Raw genomic sequence first — 26662 nt, 5'->3', positions numbered from 1 at the left:
TTTGCTTTTTTGCATTTCTTTTCCATGGGGATGTTCTTGATCCCTGTCTGCTGTACAGTGTCACAAACCTCAGTCCATAGTTCATCAGGCACTCTATCTATCAGATCTAGTCCCTTAAATCTATTTCTCACTTCAACTGTATAATCATAAGGAATTTGATTTAGGTCATACCTGAATGGTCTAGTGGTTTTCCCTACTTTCTTCAATTTAAGTCTGAATTTGGCAATAAGGAGTTCATGGTCTGAGCCACAGTCAGCTCCCAGTCTTGTTTTGGTTGACTGTATACAGCTTCTCCATCTTTGGCTGCAAAGAATATAATCAATCTGATGTCAGTGTTGACCATCTGGTGATGTCCATGTGTAGAGTCTTCTCTTGTGTTGTTGGAACACCAGTGTGTTCTCTTGGCTAAACTCTATTAGCCTTTGCCCTGCTTCATTCTGTATTCGAAGGCCAAATTTGCCTGTTACCCCAGGTGTTTCTTAACTTCCTACTTTTGCATTCCAGTCCCCTATAATGAAAAGGACATCTTTTTTGGGTGTTAGTTCTAGAAGGTCTTGAAGGCCTTCATAGAATCATTCAACTTCAGCTTCTTCAGCATTACTGGTTGGGGCATAGACTTGGATTACCGTGATATTGAATGGTTTGCCTTGGAAACAAACAGAGATCATTCTGTCATTTTTGAGATTGTATCTAAGTACTGCATTTTGGACTCTTGTTGACCATGATGGCTACTCCATTCCTCTAAAGGATTCCTGCCCACAGTAGTAGATATAATGGTCATCTGAGTTAAATTCAGCCATTCCAGTCCATTTTAGTTCGCTGACTCCTAGAATGTTGACGTTCACTCTTGCTATCTCCTGTTTGACTGCTTCCAATTTGCCTTGATTTATGGACCTGACATTCCAGGTTCCTATGCAATATTGCTCTTTACAACATTGGACCTTGCTTCTATCACCAGTCACATCCACAACTGGGTATTGTTCTTGCTTTACTCAGCGTAGGTGCTAGTAATTATATATAGTAGTCTTTCCCCTAGAGCATACCTGCAGTCATAGAAACCTCCTCAAAGCTCATAAGGAAAAGACTTAAAAGTGTTTTGGAGTTGGCATTCAAGATTAAATATATTTTATTTCCATCTCTGTATCTTACTTTGTTAGGATTTATGTCTTTTGTGTTTGTGTCCTATAATATCTACTATTGTACTTTTCACAGAATAATAAAGATTAAATAACTATGCTGGAAGAAAAGCTATGACATACCTACACAGCATATTTAAAGGCAGAGACATAAGTTTGCCAACAAAGGTCCGTCTAGTCAAAGCTGTGGTTTTTCTAGTAGTCATGTATGGATGTGAGAGTTGGACTATAAAGAAAGCTGAGCACCAAAGAATTGATGCTTTTGAACTGTGGTGTTGGAGAAGACTCTTGAGAGTCTCTTGGATTGCAAGGAGATCCAACCAGTCCATCCTAAAGGAAATCAGTCCTGAATATTCATTGGAAGAACTGATGCTGAAGCTGAAACTCTAATAGTTTGGCCACTGATGCAAATAACTGACTCATTGGAAAAGACCCTGGTGCTGGTAAAGATTGAAGGGGGAGGATAAGGGAATAACAGAGGATGAGATGGTTGGATGGCATCACCGACTTGGTGGACATGAGTTTGAGTAAGCCCCAGGTGTTGGTGATGGACAGGGAAGCCTGGCATGCTGCAGTTCATGGGGTTGCAAAGAGTCAAACCCGACTGAGTGACTGAACTGAACTAAATAATTTATGGTTAAATGGGTATAAGTCATAATGTGGTAGGACTTGATTTACTGTAAGGAAGAATCTTTTCTTGTATTATCATTGAATAATTTATTTCTAGATATTACTCGACCTCATCTTGTGCCAAGCAGTGTGATATGCATTTGAGACTCAAGGATTAATTCATTCAGTGGGGTCTGAAATGGAGACAGAAAAGGACGTCCCATAGCAGACAGGATGTCTGTGCAATGACGGGTTATAAACCTTTCTGGATGTAGCTCACCACTGGGGAGTTGGGGCTGCCTGGGCACCTGCTGGATTGCTATTCACAAAGAAAAGGGTATCACGAGTGACTGGACCCCAAAAATACATCTTAGTTTACAGAAGCAGACTAGCAGGTGTACATGTCATAGCTTTGACTTCAGGGTTTGAAATTCTGGTTTCAAAATTGCAAATGAATGTACTCAGTCATCAGATGGATTAACTGCTTGTCTTCTCTTGTACTGCTTCCTCATATGTAAATGTGCATAAATATCTTGCTGCAAGAATACTCAGTGCCATTCATTCAAAAAATATTAATTGAAAGCCTCCTATTAGCTCCCATTATGTCCTGATATAGCAACAAATAAGACGCAGTCATTATTTTCCGGAAGCTTTCACTCTGGGAAATGGAGGACAGGAAACAAATGAATATTTTAGGCAAAGGCAGTAAGGCAGCACATGCTGGGTTTTGTCACAATGCTTGACCCAAGAAATTCTATTTCCCTTCCCCCATTCCCACCCACCATATCATCATGAGGCACTCTATGCATTTTTTAAAATCTAAAAGCCTCTCTATTCCATAATTGCTAGTGAGAACAGCAGTTCACTGTAGCTTTCAAATCTTTCTGGAGCTATAAATGCTGGTGATGCACCTATACCAAATGGCCCACCAGCAGATGCCAAGGATCCTGTCTGTAACACCCATAACAATTAAATATTTTGTACTTACTTTCTGTAAGACTCTCATGAGTAGCTCTATAAGACTTCAGCTCTTCTTCGCCAAAGTTAGTATCCTGATAAATATAATAAGATAAAGATGTAGGCAATGTTAGCTGAATAAGTCTTTGTAAGACATATGTCAGTCACCCCCAAAAAAAAAAAAAAAAATCCTGCAGGTGAGAGAAAAGATCAAAGCTTCTGAACTTCAGTTATTGTTTATTGAATACTTAGGTGATTAAGCAGTTGGGGTTTATGAAAATTCCTAATTTTAGGTGAGGGGTTGGACAGGACAGCGATGAAGGCTATGCTGAGTGCTAGACTAGAAACTTGAACTGAGAAAGTATTAATAGGAGATGAAGGCTAATATTTGGCTACATGGACCGAGACAGTTTCCAGTGAATAAAGTCAATCTTCTTTCCTATCTGATGTCCCTCGCATTTGTTTCCATATACTGAATAATAAAATAGATAGGAAAAACACCCAAGGAATGTTAACAGATTGTTTTAAGGTGACAGAGATTGCTGAGGGCTGAAAATGTCAGAGATTCCCTTACAAAATTTAGTTTAATATGACCTACATTCTTGGGTGGAATTACATGCTGTGTGTGGAAGGAAAGGTTTTTCTACAAGCATCCCTTCCCAGCAAACAGATTATAAACAACACTTTTCAGAGCAGGAACTGTGTCATAGTAATTTCTTCATTCCAACAGTGGTTCTGATTCCCTGTCTGCATTGAAGCAGCATGTGCTCAGGAAGTGTTGGTTGAATGTATATTACCAATGGCCTTGTATACCTTGATAAAAACACAGACAAGCGTACTAATTCTTAAATCACTGACATTAGTGGCCACTCCAGCTGCTTTCCTGCCCCCTTTTGGTTACTCACTGAACCATGATGGGTGGACATGGGCTTCAGGGGAGGGAGGCTTAGCTGCTCCCCGGGCTTCTGTGGTGTCTCAGAGGGTAAAGAATCTGCCTGCAATGCAGGAGACCTGAATTCAATCCCTGGGTCAGGAAGCTCCCCTGGGGAAGGAAATGGCAACCCACTCCAGTATTCTGGCCTGGATAATCCCATGGACAGAGGAGCCTGGTGGCCTACAGTCCATGGGGGTCACAAAAGAGTTCAACACACTGAGCAACTAACACTGTCTCTGTCAGCCGCCTTCAGCCCAGGGAGTGTGTTGTGTGCATGTGAGCCAGTCATGGTAACTCCACTGCGAATGGAGTAGGCCTGAGAATGTGCCCAGTAAGACGGAGGGAAGGAGGAAATGCCAGCTTGGGGGTGGGCATCGGGGTTCCAGAAAGGCTTCTGGTTTCTTAAAAAGAGGTGCCCATGGAGAGAAGTCCCCACTATGGCCTCTGAATCCCACCCTGTGAGGAGGAGATAGCTGGCTGAGAATGTTTTGAGAACAGACGACACACTGTGGATGGCACTGCAGATAGGAAGATGCCCATGACTACATTGCCAGAAAAAGCAATGGCACCCCACTCCAGTACTCTTGCCTGGAAAATCCCATAGACGGAGGAGCCTGGTAGGCTGCAGTCCATGGGGTCTCAAAGAGTCGGACACGACTGAGCGACTTCACTTTCACTTTTCACTTTCATGCATTGGAGAAGGAAATGGCAACCCACTCCAGTGTTCTTGCCTGGAGAATCCCAGGGACTGGGGAGCCTGGTGGTCTGCCATCTATGGGGTCGCACAGAGTTGGACACGGCTGAACTGACTTAGCAGCAGCAGCAGCAGCGTGACTATATTGCAGAACCTTGAATTGACCAACCCTATATATATTCTAACTCTTCATTGCCTTTGTGACAGGATACAGTTTCTTTTTTCTTACCTTTTTAAAGGTGTTTTATGTTTTATTGGAATATGATCGCTTTACATGTTGTGTGAGTTTCTGCTCTACAATGTCAAGAATCAGCCAGATGTATCATATATGTCCTCTCTCCTGAGCCTCCCCTGAACCCACCATTCCACCCTTCTAGGTCATCACAGAGCATGAGTGTGTTCTCTGTGATATACGGAGCTTCCCATTAGCCATTTTACACATGGTGATGTGTATATATCAACGCTACTTCCTCATTTAATCCTCCATCTATTAACACATATATATGAAATCTGTAAAAGTGGTCCTGATGAACCTGTTTGCAGGGCAGGAACAGAGATGCAGACATAGAGAATGAACTTGTCAGTGCAGAGGGGGAATGACACTTTATTAAGTCATTTTTCAGTGTGGTCATCTGTTACTTGCAGCCTAGATTAGCCTGTAAGATCAGTGGATTAATTAAACATATGGTACTGTGGTACAAATGAAGTAAAAGATCCATCTCCCTGTGTGCAGAATCTCAGAAGGACTTATTCAGCAAATATTTCTTCAGAGCTTACTGGTTTTCACAAACTGATAAATGAAGAGATACATTGATTCTACTGAGGTTTTGGACTCTAGCACAAACATGAAATGGATAGTAAAAAACCAATTAGTATCCACTGTATTTTCCATGCAAATTCTTTATATGCATGAAAGGTTTGTCTTTGAGACTCTTTTTTAAGCCAAAAGTGAAAAATAGAAATAGCTAAATTGGATCATCACACAGAACTCTCACATGACATTGGAATTTTATGAAACATGGCATCCTCATGGTTTAATGAATACTATTACTCTGATACTTTTAAATTTATTCAGTTTTTGCACTTCCCAAACCCTATTTTATTTATATATATGTCCAGTGTAGAGAATTTAGAAAAATCGTGCTTTTGAATATGCTATTTAATTTAAGGAAAATGTTAAATAGATAATTATCCTATGTGAACAGGTGTTTTAAAATGCTGTTTCTTTATATTCTAGATGCAAAGGCATTGCTGTCTTTACTTCTCTTTTTTATCCTACAGTAGCAAAAGAGATGACCTGTAGTTCTTCCTTCCTCTGAAATTGTTTTTTTTCTAACTTAAAATGCAGATTTGTTCACACCTGAGACCCTTTGAGAATAAAAAAAATCTGCATTTCTTTTTCAAGCAGTATCCTGTCAATCTAAGAAGAAAACAAGCTCAATTCAGTCACTGGCTTCTCATAGCATGGCATTTGTAACAGTCTCAAAGAAGAATAGTAACTTTAGCTCAATTTAAAGGTTAGCATTTTATTGTGTATGTTTCAGGATAAAAACTAGTAAGATTTCAAAACACTTATTCATGGTTTATGATTAAAAAATATAAAATAACAGTTCAGAGCAACAGATAGACTGGCAAGAAAGACTTGAGATGAGGTGAACAGAACATTCTATCTTTTCTTTTGCAAAAACAGTAGTAACAGAAGAACCTAGAACTTGCTTTCCCTGCCTAGTGACATCATACTTAGTGTGAAAACATTACACAGAGGGTTCTACTGTCTGAACAGCCACTTTTGAGCTCCATCTATCATTCGTTAAGATCTCAGCCAGTGCTTGTAGAATGGTGGACCACTGTGAGCCTTGACCCAGAAAATAACTTCAGATTTCTTTTCCTCTTCATGTAAGAGATTAGCTGATTATTATTAATATGTGGGTTAGGGAAGCCAGAGAAGTCAGGGTTCCCTGGGAAGCCAGACAGATGCTGGTATACCATTCCTTATTGCCATATCAGCTCGGTTCAGTTTCACATTCGTGTCCAACTCTTTGAGGTCTCATGGACTGCAGCACATCAGGCTTCCCTCTCCACCACCAACTCCTGGAGCTTGCTTAAACTCTAGTTTGAGTAAACTCTGGGAGTTGGTGATGAACAGGGAGGCCTGGCATGCTGCAGTCCATGGGGTCGCAAACAGTCCGACATGATTGAGCCACTGAACTGAACTGAATTGAGTCAGTAATGCCATCCAACCGTCTCATCCTCTACTGTGCCCTTCTCCTCCCACCTTCAATCTTTCTCAGCATCAGGGTCCTTTCTAATGAAAGGTTCTTTGCATCAGGTGGCCAAAATATTGGAGTTTCAGCTTTAGTATCAGTCCTTCCAATGAATAATCAGGATTGATTTCCTCTAGAATTGACTGGCTTGATCTCCTTGCTGTCGAAAGGACTTTCAAGAGTCTTCTTCAACACCACCGTTCAAAAGTATCAATTCTTCAGCACTCAGGCTTCTTTATGATCCAACTCTCACATCCATCCATGACTACTCGAAAAACCATAGCTTTAACTACACAGACCTTTGTTGGCGTAGTACTCTCTCTTCTTTTTAATATGCTATGTAGGTTGGTCATAGCTTTTCTTCCAAGGAGCAAGCGTCTTTTAATTTCATGGCTGCAGTCACCATCTGCAGTGATTTTGGAGCCCAAGAAAATTAAGTCTGTCACTGTTTGCCATATAATCTAGTTTTCTAGCATAAATTAGATGTGAACTCTGACAATGCCTATTTGGGTTCACAGATAGATTTATACAAACGCAATTGCATCATTCTCAATATTCATTAGATACAAGCATGGATTGTTTTTTATTAAAAGCCACACTTTTCCTTCTATTTCATCTAAAAAAAGATTCTAGATTATGACAGGAGTGGTCTGACAAGAAAACAAGCTCAAATTATATTGACATATACTGTATAAGCCAAAATATATTGCCATCTTTTTTACTGAGAAATAGTTGATGTATAACATTATATTAGTTTCAGGTCTACAACACAATGATTTGATATTTGTATATACTGCAAAATGATCACTACCATGTCTCGTTAACATCCATCACCACACATAGTTACAATTTTTTTGTGTGGTGAGCACTTTTAACACCAACTTTCTTAGACACTTCCAAATGTACAAGTATTATTAATTATAGACATCATGTTATACATTATTATTTTATAACTGGAAGTGTGTACTTTTTCACTACTTTTACAGATTTTACACGTATTTTTAATGGTGGGAAACAGTATCTTGTGAAGTGTTATCTATCAGCTCATACAATGTCTTTATTCATTTCAGTTCAGTTCTGTTCAGTCGCTCAGTCATGTCCAACTCTGTGACCCCATGAATCGCACCACGCCAGGCCTCCCTGTCCATCACCAACTCCTGGAGTTCACTCAGACTCACGTCTATCGAGTGAGTCAGTGATGCCATCCAGCCATCTATTCCTCTGTCGTCCCCTTCTCCTCCTGCCCCCAATCCCTCCCAGCATCAGAGTCTTTTCCAATGAGTCAACTGTTCGCATGAGGTGGCCAAAGTACTGGAGTTTCAGCTTTAGCATCAGTCCTTCCAAAGAAATCCCAGGGCTGATCTCCTTCAGAATGGACTGGTTGGATCCCCTTGCAGTCCAAGGGACTCTCAAAAGTCTTCTCCAACACCACAGTTCAAAAGCATCAATTCTTCGGCACTCAGCCTTCTTCACAGTCCAACTCTCACATCCATACATGACCACAGGAAAAACCATAGCCTTGACTAGATGGACCTTTGTTGGCAAAGTAATGTCTCTGCTTTTGAATATGCTATCTAGGTTGGTCATAACTTTCCTTCCAAGGAGCAAGCGTCTTTTAATTTCACAGCTGCAATCACCATCTGTTATGGATGGTGGCTCAGATGGTTAAAAAATCTGCCTACAAGGCAGGACCCCTGGGGTTTGATCCCTGGGTTGGGAAGATCCCCTGAACAAGGGAATGGCAATCCACTCTATATTCTTGCCTGGGGAATTTCATGGAGAGAGGAACCTGGTGAGCTAAGTCAGTGGGTTCACAAAGGGTCAGATACGACTGAGCAACTAACACTTCCAAATATTAGGGACTGTGCATGGTGCTAGCACCAAAGAGAAGCTTGCCTATGGTGGTGACCAGCACCAGAACAGCTGGATGTATAAAGGGTTGACATGAGAAAAAGATCCCATGAATATTAACCTCATTTGTTCATTTCTTCTCTCTTGATCTAAATAACTGATTCAGATCAGATCAGATCAGATCAGGTCTCACTCAGTTGTGTCCGACTCTGCGACCCCATGAATCGTAGCATGCCAGGCCTCCCTGTCCATCCCCAACTCCTGGAGTTCACTCAGACTCACATCCATCGAGTCAGTGATGCCATCCAGCCATCTCATCCTGTCGTCCCCTTCTCCTCTTGCCCCCAATCCCTCCCGGCATCAGAGTCTTTTCCAATGAGTCAACTCTTTGCATGAGGTGGCCAGAGTACTGGACTTTCAGCTTTAGCATCATTCCTTCCAAAGAAATCCCAGGGCTGATCTCCGTCAGAATGGACTGGTTGGATCTCCTTGCAGTCCAAGGGACTCTCAAAAGTCTTCTCCAACACCACAGTTCAAAAGCATCAATTCTTCGGCACTCAACCTTCTTCACAGTCCAACTCTAACATCCATACATGACCACAGGAAAAACCATAGCCTTGACTAGATGGACGTTTGTTGGCAAAGTAATGTCTCTGCTTTTGAATATGCTATCTAGGTTGGTCATAACTTTCCTTCCAAGGAGTAAGCATCTTTTAATTTCATGGCTGCAGTCACCATCTGCAGTGATTTTGGAGCCCCCAAAAATAAAGTCTGACACTGTTTCCACTGTTTCCGCATCTATTTCCCATGAAGTGGTGGGACCAGATGCCATGATCTTTGTTTTCTGAATGTCGAGCTTTAAGCCAACTTTTTCACTCTCCACTTTCACACTCATCAAGAGGCTTTTTAGTTCCTCTTCACTTTCTGCCATAAGGGTGGTGTCATCTGCATATCTGAGGTTATTGATATTTCTCCCGGCAATCTTGATTCCAGCTTGTGTTTCTTCCAGTCCAGCGTTTCTCATGATGTACTCTGCATATAAGTTAAATAAACAGGGTGGCAATATACAGCCTTGACGAACTCCTTTTCCTATTTGGAACCAGTCTGTTGTTCCATGTCCAGTTCTAACTGTTGCTTCCTGACCTGCATACAGATTTCTCAAGAGGCAGATCAGGTGGTCTGCTATTCCCATCTCTTTCAGACTTTTCCACAGTTGATTGTGATCCACACAAAGGCTTTGGCATAGTCAATAAGGCAGAAATAGATGTTTTTCTGGAACTCTCTTACTTTTTCCATTATCCAGCTGATGTTGACAATTTGATCTCTGGTTCCTCTGCCTTTTCAAAAACCAGCTTGAACATCAGGAAGTTCACAGTCCACATATTGCTGAAGCCTGGCTTGGAGAATTTTGAGCATTACTTTATTAGTGTGTGAGATGAGTGCAATTGTGTGGTAGTTTGAGCATTCTTTGGCATTGCCTTTCTTTGGGATTGGAATGAAAACTGACCTTTTCCAGTCCTGTGGCCACTGCTGAGTTTTCCAAATTTGCTGGCATATTGAGTGCAGCACTTTCACACCATCATCTTTCAGGATTTGGAATAGCTCAACTGGAATTCCATCACCTCCACTAGCTTTGTTCATAGTGATGCTTTCTAAGGCCCACTTGACTTCACATTCCAGGATGTCCTGCTCTAGGTCAGTGATCACACCATCGTGATTATCTGGGTCATGAAGATCTTTTTTGTACAGTTCTTCTGTGTATTCTTGCCATCTCTTCTTAATATATTCTGCTTCTGTTAGGTCCATACCATTTCTGTCCTTTATTGAGCCCATTTTTGCATTAAATGTTCCCTTGGTGTCTCTAATTTTCTTGAAGAGATCTCTAGTCTTTCCCATTCTGTTGTTTTCCTCTATTTCTTTGCATTGATCACTGAAGAAGGCTTTCTTATCTCTTCTTGCTATTCTTTGGAACTCTGCATTCAGATGTTTATATCTTTCCTTTTCTCCTTTCCTTTTCACTTCTCTTTTTTTCACAGCTATTTGTAAGGCCTCCCCAGACAGCCATTTTGCTTTTTTGCATTTCTTTTCCATGGGGATGTTCTTGGTCCCTGTCTCCTGTACAATGTCACGAACCTCAGTCCATAGTTCAGCAGGCACTCTATCTATCAGATCTAGGCCCTTAAATCTGTTTCTCACTTCCACTGTATAATCATAAGGAATTCGATTTGGTTTTCCCTACTTTCTTCAATTTAAGTCTGAATTTGGCAATAAGGAGTTCATGGTGTGATTAGATAAACCTTATTGTCTACTATTAAAGTTACAGTAGGTGATACAAGTAAGTCATGATGTCATAAATAAAGAATAAAATAAAATTTATCTCTGCTACAAATAAGCAAGTAACTTCCTGTTTTGGAAGAAGTGGTAGTAATGAAGATAAATACATAAGGTTCCCTTGACTTTTAAAGACTAATAAACATTAAGTGTTTATGTAATATTGTTGCTGTTTGGAGGCTAAGTCATGTTCAATTCTTTGCGACCTCAGGAATCGCAGCACACAAGGCTTCCCTGTCCTTCACTATCTCTCTGAGTTTGCTGAAACTCATGTCCTTTGAGTCAGTGATACCACCCAAACATCTAATCCTGTTGCCCGCTTCTCCTCCTTCCCTCAATCTTTCCCTGCATCAGGGTCTTTTCCAGTGAGATAGTTCTTCACATCAGGTGGTCAAAGTATTGGAGCTTCAGATTCAGCACCAGTCCTTCCAATGAATATTCAGGACTGATCTCCTTTAGGATGGAATGTTTCGATCTCCTTGCTGTCCAAAGGACTCTCAAGAGTCTTCTCTAGCATCACAGTTTGAAAGCCTCTATTCTTTGGTGCTCAGCCTTCTTTATGGTCTAACTCTCACATCCATACATGACTACTGGAAAAACCATAGTTCACTATAGGGACCTTTGTTGGCAAAGTGATGTCTCTGCTTTTTAATACACTGTCTAGGTCTGTCATAGGTTTTCTTCCAAGGAGCAAGTCTCTTTTAATTTCTTGGCTGCGGTCACCATCCACAGTGATTTTCAGAGTCCAAGAACATGAAATCTGACACTATTTCTACTTTTTCCCCATCTATTTGCCATGAAGTGATGGGACCGGATTTCATAATCTTAAATTTTTGGAATGTTGAGTTTTAAGCCAGCTTTTTCAGTCTCTGCTTTCACTTTCATCAAGAGGCTCTTTAGTTCCTCTTCACTTTCTGCCATTAAATACCATTAAAGTGGTTCCATCTGTGTATCTGAGGTTGTTGATATTTCTCTCAACAATCTTGATTCCAGCTTGTGAGTCACCTAACCAGTATTTCACATGATGTACTGTGCATATAATTTAAATAAGCAAAGGTAACAATATACAGCATAACACGCCTTTCCCAGTGTTGAACCAGTTGATTGTTCCATGTCTAATTCTAACTGTTGCTTCTTAACCTGCATACAGGTTTCTCAGGAGGCAGGTAAGGTGGTCTGATAGTCCCATCTCTTCAAGAATATTCCACAGTTTGTTGTGATCCTCACAGGTCTTTAGCATAGTCAATGAAACAGAAATAGATGATTTTGGGAATTCCCTTGCTTTTTGTATGATCCATTGGATGTTAGCAATTTGATATCCGGTTCCTCTGCCTTTTCTAAATCCACCTTGTACATCTGGAAGTTCTCAGTTCACATCCTGCTGAAGCCTAGCTTGAAGGATTTTGAATATAATCTTGCTAGCGTGTGAAATGAGTGCAAAGGTACAGTAATTTTCCCATTCCTTGGCATTGTCTTTCTTTGGGATTGGATTGAAAACTGACATTTTCTAGTCCTGTGGCCACTGCTGAGTTTTCCAAATTTGCTGGCATACTGAGTATGGCACTTTAACAGCATCATTTTTTAGGATCTGAAATAGCTCAGCTAGAATTCCATCACTTGTGTTAGCTTTATTCCTAGCAATGCTTCTGAAGGCCCACTTGACTTCACACTCCAGATGTCTGGTTCTAGGTGAGTGACCACACCATCATGGTTTTCTGGGTCATTAAGAGCTTTTTTGTACAACTCTTCTGTGTATTCTTACCACCTCTTCTTAATCTTTACTGCTTCTGTTAGGTCCTTGTCATTTTTGTCCTTTATTGTGCCTATCTTTGCATGAAATATTCCCTTGGTATCTCCAGTTTTCTTGAAGAGATCTCTAGTCTTTTTCATTCTGTTGTTTTCCTGTATTTCTTTGCATTGATCGCTGAGAAAGGCTTTCTTATCTCTCCTTGCTATTCTTTGGAACTCTGCATTCAAATGGGTATATCTTTCCTTTTCTCCTTCGCCTTTCACTTCTCTTCTTTTCTCAGCTACTTATAAGGCCTCATCAGACAACCACTTGCCTTCTTGATTTTTTTTTTTCTTGGGGATGGTTTTTGTCACTACATCCTGTTCAGTGTTATGAACCTCCATCCATAGTTATCTGGCACTCTGTCGTCAGATCTAGTCCTTTGAATCTATTTGTCGCCTCGACTCTCTGGGGATATATTTAGTAAATGCTAGCTTTGTGAAAAATATTATTTTAACCTAACATTCATTGATATTCTGAATAATATGTAAATGATGTGCTATATAACTTTTTTTTATTTTTTAACTTTACAATATTGTATTGATTTTGCCATATATCAGCATGAATCCACCACAGGTATACATGTATTCCCCATCCTGAACCCCCCTCCCTCCTCCCTCCCCATACCATCCCTCTGGGTCATCCCAGTGCACCAGCCCCAAGCATCCAGTATTGTGCATCGAACCTGGACTGGTGACTCGTTTCATATATGATATTATACATGTTTCAATGCCATTCTCCCAAATCATCCCACCCTCTCCCTCTCCCACAGAGTCCAAAAGACTGTTGTATACATCAGTGTCTCTTTTGCTGTCTCGTATACAGGGTTATTGTTACCATCTTTCTAAATTCCATATATATGTGTTAGTATACTGTATTGGTGTTTTTCTTTCTGGCTTACTTCACTCTGTATAATAGGCTCCAGTTTCATCCACCTCATTAGAACTGATTCAAATGTATTCTTTTTAATGGCTGAGTAATACTCCATTGTGTATATGTACCACAGCTTTCTTATCCGTTCATCTGCTGATGGACATCTAGGTTGCTTTCATGTCCTGGCTATTATATAACTTTAATTTGCCCAGAGATTTCTTTGTTTCTGGACAGGTAAACCACACAGTTTTCCTACATTATTCCCAAGCAAATATTCATTCAAGTAGTATTTATCAGGTCCCCACTATAAATGATAGTGCTATCCAGAAATTCATAATTTTTTGAACAAGTAAGAGAAAAGCTAAATATAGGGTAACAAGGAGACTTAAAATATGATTCAGTGTTAAAGGGAATGGTATAAACAAGGGCAGCTTCCCTGTTGGTTCATACAGTAAAATATCTACCTGTAATGCAGGAGATGTGGGTTCGAACTCTGGGTTGGGGAGATCCCCTGGAGGAGAGCATGGAGACCCACTCTGGTATTTTTGCCTGGAGGATCCCATGGACAGGGGAGCCTGGCAGGCTACAGTCCATAGGGTCACAAAGAGTCAGTCATGACTGAGTGACTCAGCACACATGCACAGAAGCGAGGGATGCTATTCTGTCTCTGTCCCTGTACTAGACTGTGTTCATCATTTCCATTTTTTTCCCATTTTCTACAGAAACAAGTTCAGAACCCTTTTTAAGATCATGCTGCAGGAAGCCATTACCTTTTAATTTACCTACTGGGGAAACTATTTGCCATCTCTAACAGACACGTTCTGAAGGAAATCAAGACTGCTTACTCAAATATGTTTTCTGGCGCCCCACAACAATTTTTCTTCCTTTGTAGTAATAAAGTTGTCCTCTATGAATCATCTACTCATCTTTCCCTACTGACCATGTCTCCCACGATCACTGCAATGGTTTAGAGTAAAATAACAATGAGATAGTATTTAGGACATGCATAGATAGTGCTCCCAGCTGGAAAACAAGGTGAGTCAAGCCATCATGTCAGTGTATGGGCACCAAGTAAACACTGCAGGGGTGACTGGCACTGATCATTGATTTCCAGTTTTCCTTTTCTTTCAGTTACCCACTCTGGTAGAAGTTAAGGTCTGGCCATGTGATTAGCTTTAGTCTGTGATACATAAACAGAAGTATTTAAAAAACCAATGGGCAATTCTTCATATCCTGATTTCTCTCTGCTATAATGTTAATTTTACAATGAGCCTCATTAGCTCTGGTCCCAGAGTAAGAACACAGGAACAGGGCCCCACTGACCCAAAGTGGATGTGAAATATGAGCAAGAAATAAAATTTTATTGTTAAAACCACTGAGATTTACACCAGCATGATTTCACCTCTCGTGACAAGTACTACTCTATTACTATGTGTAGGTCAAGGGAAGAATCCATGGTGAGCCTTCTCAACAGTAACAATATTGAAAGGAATCTATAGTATGAGATTTGATTAGGAAACCAAAGTCTCAACCACTCTAAAATCTGTCCATTGTAAGACCCAACGTTGATCTAGTAGTAGCTTTTGTGAGGAAAAGAGATTCACATTGAAAGTAGACAAAACTCTTTAAAAAAAAAAAAAAATAATAGTGTGAATTTGTCCATTTAAGTAAAATATCTATTTTACTTATTATCTTACCACAAGGCTTTCTTTTTATTGTCTCAAAAGTCTTCAAATTATTAGTCCTTCCACATAGATACATAGTTTTAAGGTAACATGATCTTTCTTGTAACGTGTGTGTGTGTGTCTGTATGAATGTGTGTGTAAAAGAGAGATAGAAAGGTCTTGACATGCTTAGCTTACTACTTTTAGGGAACCAAAAGAATTTTAAAAATATTGAATACTGGGCATTCATCTGCATTTTTTGTTTAATAAATTGTATCATTTTTCATATTAGTTTTTCTTGTTGCTTACTTACTAAATCCCATCTGACTCTTTGAGACCCCATAGACTGCATTACACTAGACTCCCCTTTCCTTCACTGTCTCCTGGAGTTTGCTCAAATTCATGTCCATTGAGTCGGTGATACTATCTAACCATCTCATCCTCTGCTGCCCCCTTCTTTAGCCTTCAATCTTTCCCAACATCAGGGTTTTTTCCAATGAGTCGTCTCTTTGCATCAGGTGGCCAAGTTATTGGAGCTTCAGATTCAACACCAGTCCTTCCAGTGAATATTCAGGGTTGATTTCCTTTAGGATTTACTGGTTTGATCTCCTTGCAGGCCAAAGGACTATCAAGAGTCTTCTCCAGCACCATAATTCAAAGGCATCAATTCCTCAGCACTCAGCCTTCTTTATGGCCCAACTCTCACATCCATACATGACTACTGGAAAAACCATAGCTTTGACTATATGGATGTTTGTTGGCAAAGTGATGTCTCTACTTTTCAGCATGCTGTCTAGGTTTGTCATAGCTTTACTTCCAAGGAGCAAGCATCTTCTGATTTCATGACTGCAGTAACCGTCTGCAGTGATTTTGGAGTCCAGGGGAAAAAAATGTGTCACGGCTTCCTCTTTCCCCTTCTATTTGCCATGAAGTGGTAGGACCAGAAGCCATGATCTTAGTTCTTTTAATGCTGAGTTTTAAGCCAGCTTTTTCACTCTCCTCTTTCACCTTCATCACGAGGCTCTTTAGTTCCTCTTTGCTTTCTGCTATTAACGTGGTATCATCTGCATATCTGAGGTTGTTGATATTTCTCCCAGCAATTTTGATTCCAGCTTTGATTCATTCAGCCTGGCATTTTACATAATGTACTCTGCAAAGAAGTTAAATAAGCAGGGTGACAATATAGAGCTTTGACATACTCCTTTCCCAATTTCTAACCAATGAGTAGTTCCATGTCCAGTTCTAACTGTTGCTTGTTGACCCACATACAGGTTTCTCAGGAGACAGATAAAGTGGTCTGGTATTCCCATATCTTTAAGAATTTTGCAATTTGTTGTGATCCCCAGAACCAAAGGCTTTAGCATAGTCAATGAAGCATAAGTAGATATTTTTTCTGGAATTCCCTCTCTTTCTCTATGATCCAATAGATATTGGTAATTTAATCTCTCTTTTCTCTGTGTTTTCAAAACCCATTTTGTATATCTGGAAGTTTCCGGTTCACATACTGCTGAAGTCTAGCTAGAAGAACTTTTAATATAAATGATTTATGTATGTTAAACAATTGTCTTAAAAGCCACCAGCTTTTAACATATAGGTGTTTATCAACATCAGAGTGCATGAATTGTTTGCATTAATATCTCATAGCTTTGACAATTCTTTGACCTATTCTGAGATATATAGTCATTCCTGACTTTATTTTCATTGTCTGAAGTGAGAAGAGAATTTGTTTCCTTGAATCTCAATGACAAATCAAAATTCAGCTTTATTTACTTGCATACATCTTCTCAGCTTTGGTTCTCTAAAGCACTTGATTATTCTTTACAAGAGAATGAGGATGAGATACCATTACTTTATTGCATTTACATTTAATATCTTTTTTGTACTCAGTTATATACGTAAAAACTTTATTTTAGTGATGCATCATAGTGCAATGTTGATAAAGGCTTTTTGAATGACAATGAGATATCCAAATATAAGCTATAATTCATCTCTACATATGGTGCTACCAGTGAAAATATCTGAGACTGAAATCAGATTAACAGTTACTTCCTATATGTTGCTAGATTCGCACACACAAAAGCTATGACAGTTGTGTCCCAATTTGCTCTATGTTCTAACACCTGGACAGTCACCTTCAACAGTATTCATAAGTTATATCTCCAATTTGAAATATTAATATGTGAATTAAGTGTTCTGGAATTCAGTGAACTTTGATATTGAAAAATGACTGAATCTATAAATAATACGACAGTCATATAGTTTAATAAGCATTTAAGTTCAATTATAGATATATAAAGAGGCTTCCTAGGTGGCGCTCATGGTAAAGAACCCGCCTACCAGTGCAGGAGACTTAAGAGAGGAAGATTCGACCCCTGGGTTGGGAAGATCCTCTGGAAGAGGGCATGGCAACCCACTCCAGTACTCTTGCCTGGGGAATCCCATGGACAGAGGAGCCTGGCGGGCTACAGCCCATAGCGTTGCAAAGACTCAGACACGACTGAAGAGACTTAGTACACATGCATACATTGATCTGCATATTTCTAACATCTGTATATTATATTAGATATAACTAATATACATGTTAAGGAATAGGTTAATTTATATTTTGATAATATAATTTTATACATATATATATATAAACCACAGATAATAAACCATGTGATTCTTATATTAACTCCCAATTAGTTTTCTCTTAAGAACTGATGAGCTCTTTAGTCAGGTGTGATTAGCAAACTGTTTTGTCTTTGAATACAAATCAAGTTTCTAATTATTAGGGTATTGCAAGATCATTCTGTTGCACACTATTCCATTCCATATTAGCTTTGTTGAACTGATTACTTCCTCCAGAAACTTACCCTGTAAAATAATTTCAGAAAATTCTCACTTTTTGTGAATAAACAAAGGTCATACTTTAAGTAGCTTTCCTTCACAATGTTTGTAAAAGTGTTAGTTTTCCTATAATAAGTGTTTTCTAGAAAAAATACTAAATCTACTTTCTGGGAACATTTTTTTTTTTAATTTTGCCTGTTACTTTCCTATATATCAGAACTGTGTTCAGTTCAGTTCAGTCACTCAGTCATGTCCGATTCTTTGTTATGTTGGCACTGGGAAAGCAGATATTTTTTGTCATTAGGGTTGTCTTGTTTTCTGGGTGTTAAGTTGGTATGGTTGAAAAGATCTTGCTCTTCAGCAGCCTCATCTATAGTGTTTTCTGTCCTCCTGCTCTACAGTCCCTTCCCCCTCTGCCACAGTTCTGAACCTTATTGTCTCATTTTTTTCACATCCTTTACATGGTAAACAACATCCCAACACAGAGAGATGATAGCATAAGAAGAATTACCAGAGAATTAATTAATTTGAATTATCCTAAAGTGATAAAAATGGCTTCCCTTGTGCTTCAGTGGTAAAGAATCCACCGGCTACTGCAGGACACGCAGAAGAGGCAGGTTCAGTCCCTGGACTTGGAAGATGCCCTGGAGTAATGGCAACCCACTGCAGTATGTTTGCTGGGAATCCCATGGACAGGGGAACCTGGCAGGCTACAGTCCATGGGGTCACAAAGAGTCAGACATGGCTTAGTAATTGAACAACAATAGTGTGATAAAATATAGCATGTTTATTTTATTGCAATCATTATTTTCACTGATTTCAATTTTCAAAAAACTTAGACCAAAAATAATTTCCATTTTAATAGAATTTGATAATCACTTCTATGTGTGTGTGTGTTAGTCGCTCAGTTGTGTCTGACTCTTTGCAACCCATAGACTATAGCCCACTGGGCTCCTCTTGTCCATGGAATTCTCCAGGCAAGAATGCTGGAGTGCATTGCCGTGTCCTTTCCTGGGATCAAACCCAGGTCTTCTGCATTGCAGGGAGATTTTTTACCATCTGAGCTACCAAGAAAGCCTCAACCACTTCTCTAGCTACCTATAAAATACAAATGGTTTTGAAAGAAAGAGTGTAATTGCTCACTGTTGTACAATAATAAGACAAACCTTTGTTCATTAAGAGATTTTGTGAGGTGAGGAATAATAAACATCAATATGGGCATTACTACCCCCTGGTAATTATAACTGGAAAATGTTCAAACAAACATTGTGATACTCTTTTTTTTCTTTCTTTCTTTTTTGATGGACTCAGATTTTTAAAGAAGAAGAATTTTGAGTTCAGGGAATTTTCAATTGATTACAAAAATATTGTCTCCACATTGTCACTCTAAGGAATGTCGTTTATATAACACTAATACTTTGTGTGGAAAGGAATTATAATTTTTAAAAAGGGATATGTAAGTGGCAAACAACCAACTCCCTCATCCTCAAATCTTTATAAACAGAAAGGTTTTGTATTACTACTGAGTTCTTAGAAAAATCTTTGCTAGAGAATTCTAAATAAATCCTGATGCTTAATCGGCTTTGCCCTTGAGTTGCTTAAAAGCAGGGTGATCACGGGGGATGGTTGTTTTTAAAGCTGTTATATAGGCTTTTGGAAGACTGGGTCTTTCCAAGACCGTGTGTCAGATGTTAACCCAAAACTCCTTAATGAAAATTGGCCCACTAGCAGTCCCTGGAGGAAATTAGTTCCTTGATTGCAAGCTTCAGTGCCTTAAGAAACATTGAGGAAAAGAATGTTGAAAATGCTTTCACACTGATTTTTAAACTAACATTGTTAACAAAGTCTAATTTTCACCTTTAGCAGTTCACAGAGTGAGCCAACCCTGTGCTTTTTAAGTTAGGAGATAATTTATGAAAAAGTATCCACAAAAATTCAGTTTAATCCCAGTTGGCCTGTTCTAATAATTATGTTTTATGGCCTGTTCTACTAATTGACATTCATTTTAAAATTAGGGACTCCTGCCCTACGTCTTTCATGTTCTCCACCACTCCCTTGTTTCGTTTTCCCTTTTCAGCAATACACTGTGCGCTGCCTCACTGATGAAGGTACTAATTTGGGTTCTAAGATACTTTCGTATACAATGCTGTGATTCGTTGAGGGAGAGTACAAAGATTAGAAGTAGTTAGTAGTAATAATAACCATGCATTAGTCAGTCACAGGTCTCACTGTTGATTAGCCTTGCTGAACTTTCTATTCTAAATTAGATGGCTGCATAAGACGAGAACTTTGGGAGACTTGTCAGTCACCCGGTTTTCATCCACCGCTTGCTCCATCTGAGAGTAGATCCCAACTACAGCAACAATCTCTCCCGCTTTTGTCCAGCATTGTTCTTCTTTCTTGGTCTCAGGTTTTTATTTTATTTTATTTTTTCAATTGTATCAACATTTTCTTTTTTTTTAATTTTATTTTATTTTTAACTTTACATAATTGTATTAGTTTTGCCAAATATCAAAATGAATCCACCACAGGTATACATGTGTTCCCCATCCTGGTCTCAGGTTTTTAAAGAGTGGTGTAGACCGACTCTGCTGAGCTTGGTGGTACATGTCTTGCTGGAAATAGTGCATAAAAAGAGGCAGTTCTTTCAAAATTAATGTCTGAACTGCATGGCAAGCAGGATCATTTCAATGTAACTCTTTCTAAAATAGTCCTTGAACGTTTGTGCAAGATGTGTTCCCACAAACGTCAGGCACACTTAGAAATAAACTATCGGGGCATTTTAAACTGCCTTTTATTTATTATCTTACTGCAAAATGCTTTTCAGCGTTTAGAATTCTGCCTATTCATTATTCACAGTAACCTTCCATCCATGTATGTATTTAACAGCTCTGTTTTAAAAGTCTCCATGTGCCCAGACTGGTGAGGTTCTGAGGTTACCTTGGTAAACAAGACATTGTCCTTTCCCTCAAGATATATAATATTCTGCATGTGATTTTTTTTAACTTTTCTGTGAAACTTTCAAAGAAATGATAAAGCATCTTTTAGTAACTTTGAGTCCCTGTACCCAACCAGCTTCAGGCAGAAACCTTTTCATTTTGATATTTGGCAAAACTAATACAATTATGTAAAGTTTAAAAATAAAATAAAATTTAAAAAAAATAAAAAAGCAAGATAGAATACATTGCATCTATTTTAAAGGATTTATTTACATTCCTCCATAATGTATTCAGCACAAGTTGAGGGGCTAAGTGGCCAGTTATGTGCCTGGGGCACTTTTCTTGTTAATAATAAAGATTTTCATACATATGTTTGAACAGCAATTGATAAAATATCCATTTGTACACCCATTTTAGATGATAGTATACAACTATATATACAATCACTGATAGATGGGAAGAGTGTTTATCCCGCTGAAGATTTTGGATTTCAGGTTCCTTGGTCTCATTATTGCCTCACATTTGTCAGTCAAACCACTGGCAGTTCTGCCTTCTTGAAGGAAAATCTTTGAGGTGTCCTGTCATTTGGACCTGAAAAGAATCTTAAATGTCATAGTATGCAGCCCCTAAACTATTAGTTTAGGAAACAGAAGCCAGAAAGATGACATGTTGCGTCTGATGCTACTGTTGATTATAGTGAAGAAAGTCACCAACATGATGTAGCTGCATTCAAAACTTCACGCTTCCATATACCAGCCAGCCTTCCGTTCTCTTCACTTAGAACAAATCACTTTAACTTCTGTGTGTTGGTTTCATTACCTGTTAAAGTAATATAACAAAATTAAATTTAAAATAAAAAGCAGAATGAAAGCAGTGGTAATTACTGCAATATTTACTTTTTATCAACTTATGGTAGACTTACAAAATTGGATGCTTGTAAAGTATATTGCACCCCACAAAAATTAAGTGGTTGTAATGTGGTTCTCTGGCAGCAGCAGTTTGGTTTATATAACACTTAACTACATGCTCATCAAACATTGTTCATCTGATATATTGTATGATTGTGAAATAACCATTTTACAAATGAAATTTTATAATAAATCCCTTTGCATATTGGGAATTTCCTGAACCAATGACCATTCTTTTCTTTTGGCTTATAGTTATAGTATGTTGGGTTTGTGGCTAACAGTCATGATACCGGCTCCTGGATGTCTTAGAGAGACAGGGGAGCAAATGAGCATGCCTGTATGTTCCACTGAATTTGTGTGAGGTGCCACAGTCTGCAGAGATCACCATTTATTCCTATGGAATCACTGATGAAGTATTTTAATTCTTACTTTAATAACAGCATTTACCATTTAGATCACATGCCGTCGTAGATAATATTATGATCTGAGAAGAAAAAATAAACCATTATTTGTGATTTCATTCCTCCTTAAACATAACTTGAAGCAGTAGGTTACCAGATGTGTCTACTGGGACCAAGAGTGACTGTTCCATGAAATGGGAAACGTTAGATAAGGTAATTTCCAAACTAGATAGTTCTTACCCTAGTTCATTCTGTATTTATATAATATGATGTCCTCTAGAATGTTTCAAGGTCAAAGACAGGAAAGTGAGCCCAAGACAGGTCATCAGGCAGGGAGGTAAGATGAAAATTCATATATGAGATATAGAGTCAAGCAAGGCAGTGAAGGAGCCTGGGAAGTCAAGAATGAGGAGCACAAGAGCAGAAAGAATGATATGGTCAGTGGTTCTCACAGTTTAGGGAGCTCAGAATCACCTGGAGGCCTTGTTAAAATAATAGTGCTGGGCTCCACCCCCAGCCTTTCTGCTTTAGTAGGTCTGGGATAAGGTCTGATAATTTGCATTTCCGACAAATTCCCAGCTGATGATGCTGATCTTGGGGATCACACTCTGAGAACAACAGTTGTTCAAGATGAATCCCAAAGTAAGTGATAGTGTCTCCAAGGATTTAATGAGCTCCAGGGATACTTGGTTGGGCGAACTCAGTTTGCCAAAGAGGGACAGAATAAAAACATTTTGGCTTTTTCTTTCATTTTAATTCACTTTTTTAAAGGCATCAAATTCATAACCCAAAGTAATGACTATGTGAACCTCTTTCTGTATTAAAATGTAAAATAAGAACTTATATTCTTGCCATGTAAAACATAAGTCAAAATTATTCCTATGAAAAATGATGTATTTCATATTTTTGTAGTTTAACAACTCATACAGTGTTCTGGTTAAGAATGTGTGCTCTGAATATAGTCTGCTGCTGCTGCTGCTAAGTCACTTCAGTCATGTCCGACTCTGTGTGACCCCATAGATAGGAACCCGTCAGACTTCCTGTCCCTGGGATTCTCCAGGCAAGAACACTGGAGTGGGTTGCCATTTCCTTCTCCAATGCATGAAAGTGAAAAGTGAAAGTGAAGTCACTCAGTCATGTCCAACACTCAGCAAACCCATGGACTGCAGCCTTCCAGGCTCCTCCGTCCATGGGATTTTCCAGGCAAGAGTACTGGAGTGGGGTGCCATTGCCTTCTCCGCTGAAGATAGTCTAGGGTCAGATATTGATTTCATCACCTGCTTTATGCCCTGAGGTCATAAGTTTCTTGAACTCTCTGAGCCTTCTTTGTGAAGTGGGGATATTACTAATTGCATACAGTTGTTGTGAGGATTAAATGTAGTAATGAATTTAAACAACTTACTGGAGGAGTTCCTGACATACTGTGCTAGTTATTATTGGAACACCAAAGTAAATGCCTTCATTGAGGAATGTGACTTTGTATATAACACTTCGGAGTTATCTCTATAAATCATCACAGCTCTTCTGCCAAGAATAGCCCTGAGTTTGGCATGAGGTTATAAATTATATATAAACAATGTGATTCAGAAGTCAAAGTGATTATAGATAGCAAAGGATCTAAAATTGCCTCTAGCAAATTTCAGGCTAAGAAGGAAAACTACCTTCTGTTACAGATAGTTAAAGAGCATCAAACTTGGGACCAGAGCATGGAACATGACTGCAGAGCTGGTGCTCTGGTCTCCTGGTCAAGAGGCTGGGACTAGGGACGTCTGCTCCTCTAGCTACCTTTGCTCTTCCTAAGGCTGTCTCCCACACAAAAGCTAGCCGGGCAAGCACAAAACACTAAACACTGAATTAGTCAAAAAAAAAAAAAAAAGCAAAGAAAAATTGAAATTCCCATCCATATCAGAATGTTTGTAAAAGGGAGAGAAGCTTTTGCATCTCACATGCTGACTCCTTGTTCATCCCCTTTGTCTTATTTTGGAAGCTTTAACAACCACCCTCCACAGCCCAATCTTTCAGTGGTTTCCACCAGCAATTTAGGCCTCCCTGACCAGGCTCACTGAATTATAGGCTTCGGAGTCAACTCTCTGTGGGAGGACGCAAATAGACTGTGGCTGCAGTTCTGCTTACAGAGGGGCCTAAAATGTCAAAATCTAAAATGCAAAGAACTCTGGACACTGGGAGATAGGAAAAATGGGCCCACTGAGCAGTGCAATTCTCATGCAGACCACCTGCAGTTAGGTCAGATGTCACTGGTTAAGAGCCCAGGTCCCAAGACTGATCTTCAGTCACCTGCTGAAAATTGTGAGGTACCCAGGTTACCCATACTCCTTACCAATTCACAGTTAAACCGAGGGCTTCCTATAAGCCCCTCAGACTTGATAATTTGCTAGAAAAACTTAGAGAATTCAAGAAAACACTGTAGTTATAACTACAGTTTTACGATAAAGGATACAAATCAGGACCAGCCAAACAAAGAGACACTTAGGGAGAGGTCTGGGAAGATTTAAGCATGAAGCTTCATGTCCTCAGGATATGTCACCCTCCCAGCATATGTGTGTGTCATGAACCAGGAAACTCCCCCAAGCCACAGTGACCAGAGTTTTTATAAGAGTTTCATTCTATAGATATGATTGATTGGCTCACTGGCAATAGGCTAAGACTCCAAGACACCTTACCTCAGGGACATTGGGAAGTCAGACTGGTGTCAGAGCTGAAAGTCACGTGTTTAGTCTTTCTATCATAGCCAGTCCCCATCCTGAAACTACTTAGGGACCCACAGTGAATCACCCCATCAACATAAAATCAGGTTTGGCCCCAAGGGCCTACTATAAATAATAAAGTCACTTCGGAATTCTAAGGGATTAGAAGTTCCCTTTTAGGAACCCAGGACAAAGATCAGACAAGTTCTTTATTATACAATATACGGAAAATAGAATTAGAATTGGAACTATTTTAAGTCAGCAACAATGAAGGCCAAAAATTATAATCTTTTATGAGGGAGAAACAACTGGAAAATGCCATTTGATTAAAAAATACATGGTCATTAAATATCATGAGAGTCTTTAATTTGCTTTTCACTCACTTGTTTCACTCACTCATTCATTCATTCAGCAATATTTATTGAGTACCTCCTGTGCTAATCATTGACGATATACTGTTCCTCTGTCAATGAAAAAAAAAATGTGTTTGTACAGTTAATCCGTGAACAAAGTGAGGTTTAGGGATGCCAGTACCTTACCAGGACTTCCCCCTGGCTCAGCAGTAAAGAATCCTCCTGCAGCGCAGGAGGTGCAAGTTTGATCCCTGGGTCAGAAAGGTCCCCAGGAAAAGGGCATGGCAACTGTTGACTAACAAGATGCAAAGTGAGACTTGCAAGTTAAGTTTTAATGGGGCAAAATGAAGACTGCAGCCCAGGAGACAGCACCTCAGATACCTCTAAGGAATTGTTCAAAAAAGGCAGTGGGGAAGGTCAATATATAAGATGTTGTGAAGGGGGAATTCAGAGCAGTCAAGTACTTACTTTACAAAAGGTTTTCTGTTAGTCACAAGAAGCTGATGTCACCATGAAGGGATTTAATGCTTTTCTAGATGTGAGGAGATGCATGGATTTGGATCATGAAATCAGTTTCTGGAAATATCTGACTATCTAAAGACCTGTTCCCCAGTTTCCCTGGAGCGCAGAGTGCCTCACTGTCCACCCTGAACTGCCTTCAGGGCATGTTGAGGTTCAACAGCTGCAGCAGCACAGGATTCAGTCTCTGCAGAGGCAGGTGGCAAATGTTCTTGGCAAACACCAATTTGTAGTTGACACAACCCACTCCGGTATTCTTGCCAGGAAAATCCCATAGAGAGAGGAGCCTGGTGGGCTACAGTCCATGGGATGGCAAAGAGTCAGACACCACTGCGCAACTAAGAACATGCACACTCACACACATACACACACACCCTACAGTCAAAAATCCACATAAAACTTTTGTCTCCGCACCCACAACCAACTTTACTCATACTTCACTGTTGGCCAAAAACATTACTTTTTTTCCCCCTCTTTGGCTTTTGTTTGTTTGGTTGGTTTTGAGCTGTGTTAGGTCTTCACTGTGCCACGTGGGCTTCTCTAGTTGTTGCGTGGGCTTAGTTACTATGGCATGTGGTATCTGAGTTCCCTGACCACGGATTGAACCCATGTCTCCTGCATTGGAAGGTGGATACTTTATCACTGGCCCACAATAGAAGTCCCCAGAAGCCTTCCTGCTAAACAGTTGATTAACATATTTTGTATGTTATGTGTATTATATATTCTACAATAAAGTGAACTAGAAAAAATAAAATGTCAAGAAAGTCAAAAGAGAAAGTGCATTTACAATGTTGCTGATGAATTTATGGTTCTTGCTTTGTCATGAAAGGATTCAGAGATGAAGTGATAGTAAATGGATGTCTTTAAAGGCAGACACACTTCGCAGAGTGTGGGCCATCTCAGAAA

General features: G+C 39.5%; 1 protein-coding gene across 3 annotated transcripts in view; it reads left to right on the top strand.

Annotated features, from left to right (window-relative positions):
- The window catches only part of PDGFD (platelet derived growth factor D), a 281841-nt gene that overhangs the window by 154120 nt on the left and 101059 nt on the right, over positions 1-26662 (top strand). The window lies entirely within an intron of this gene.

The sequence above is a fragment of the Bos mutus genome, chromosome 15, assembly GCF_027580195.1.
Source record: "Bos mutus isolate GX-2022 chromosome 15, NWIPB_WYAK_1.1, whole genome shotgun sequence".
Classification (NCBI taxonomy): domain Eukaryota; kingdom Metazoa; phylum Chordata; class Mammalia; order Artiodactyla; family Bovidae; genus Bos; species Bos mutus.
Note: the sequence above shows the minus strand (reverse complement) of the source record. Positions and strands in the feature narration are given on the sequence as shown.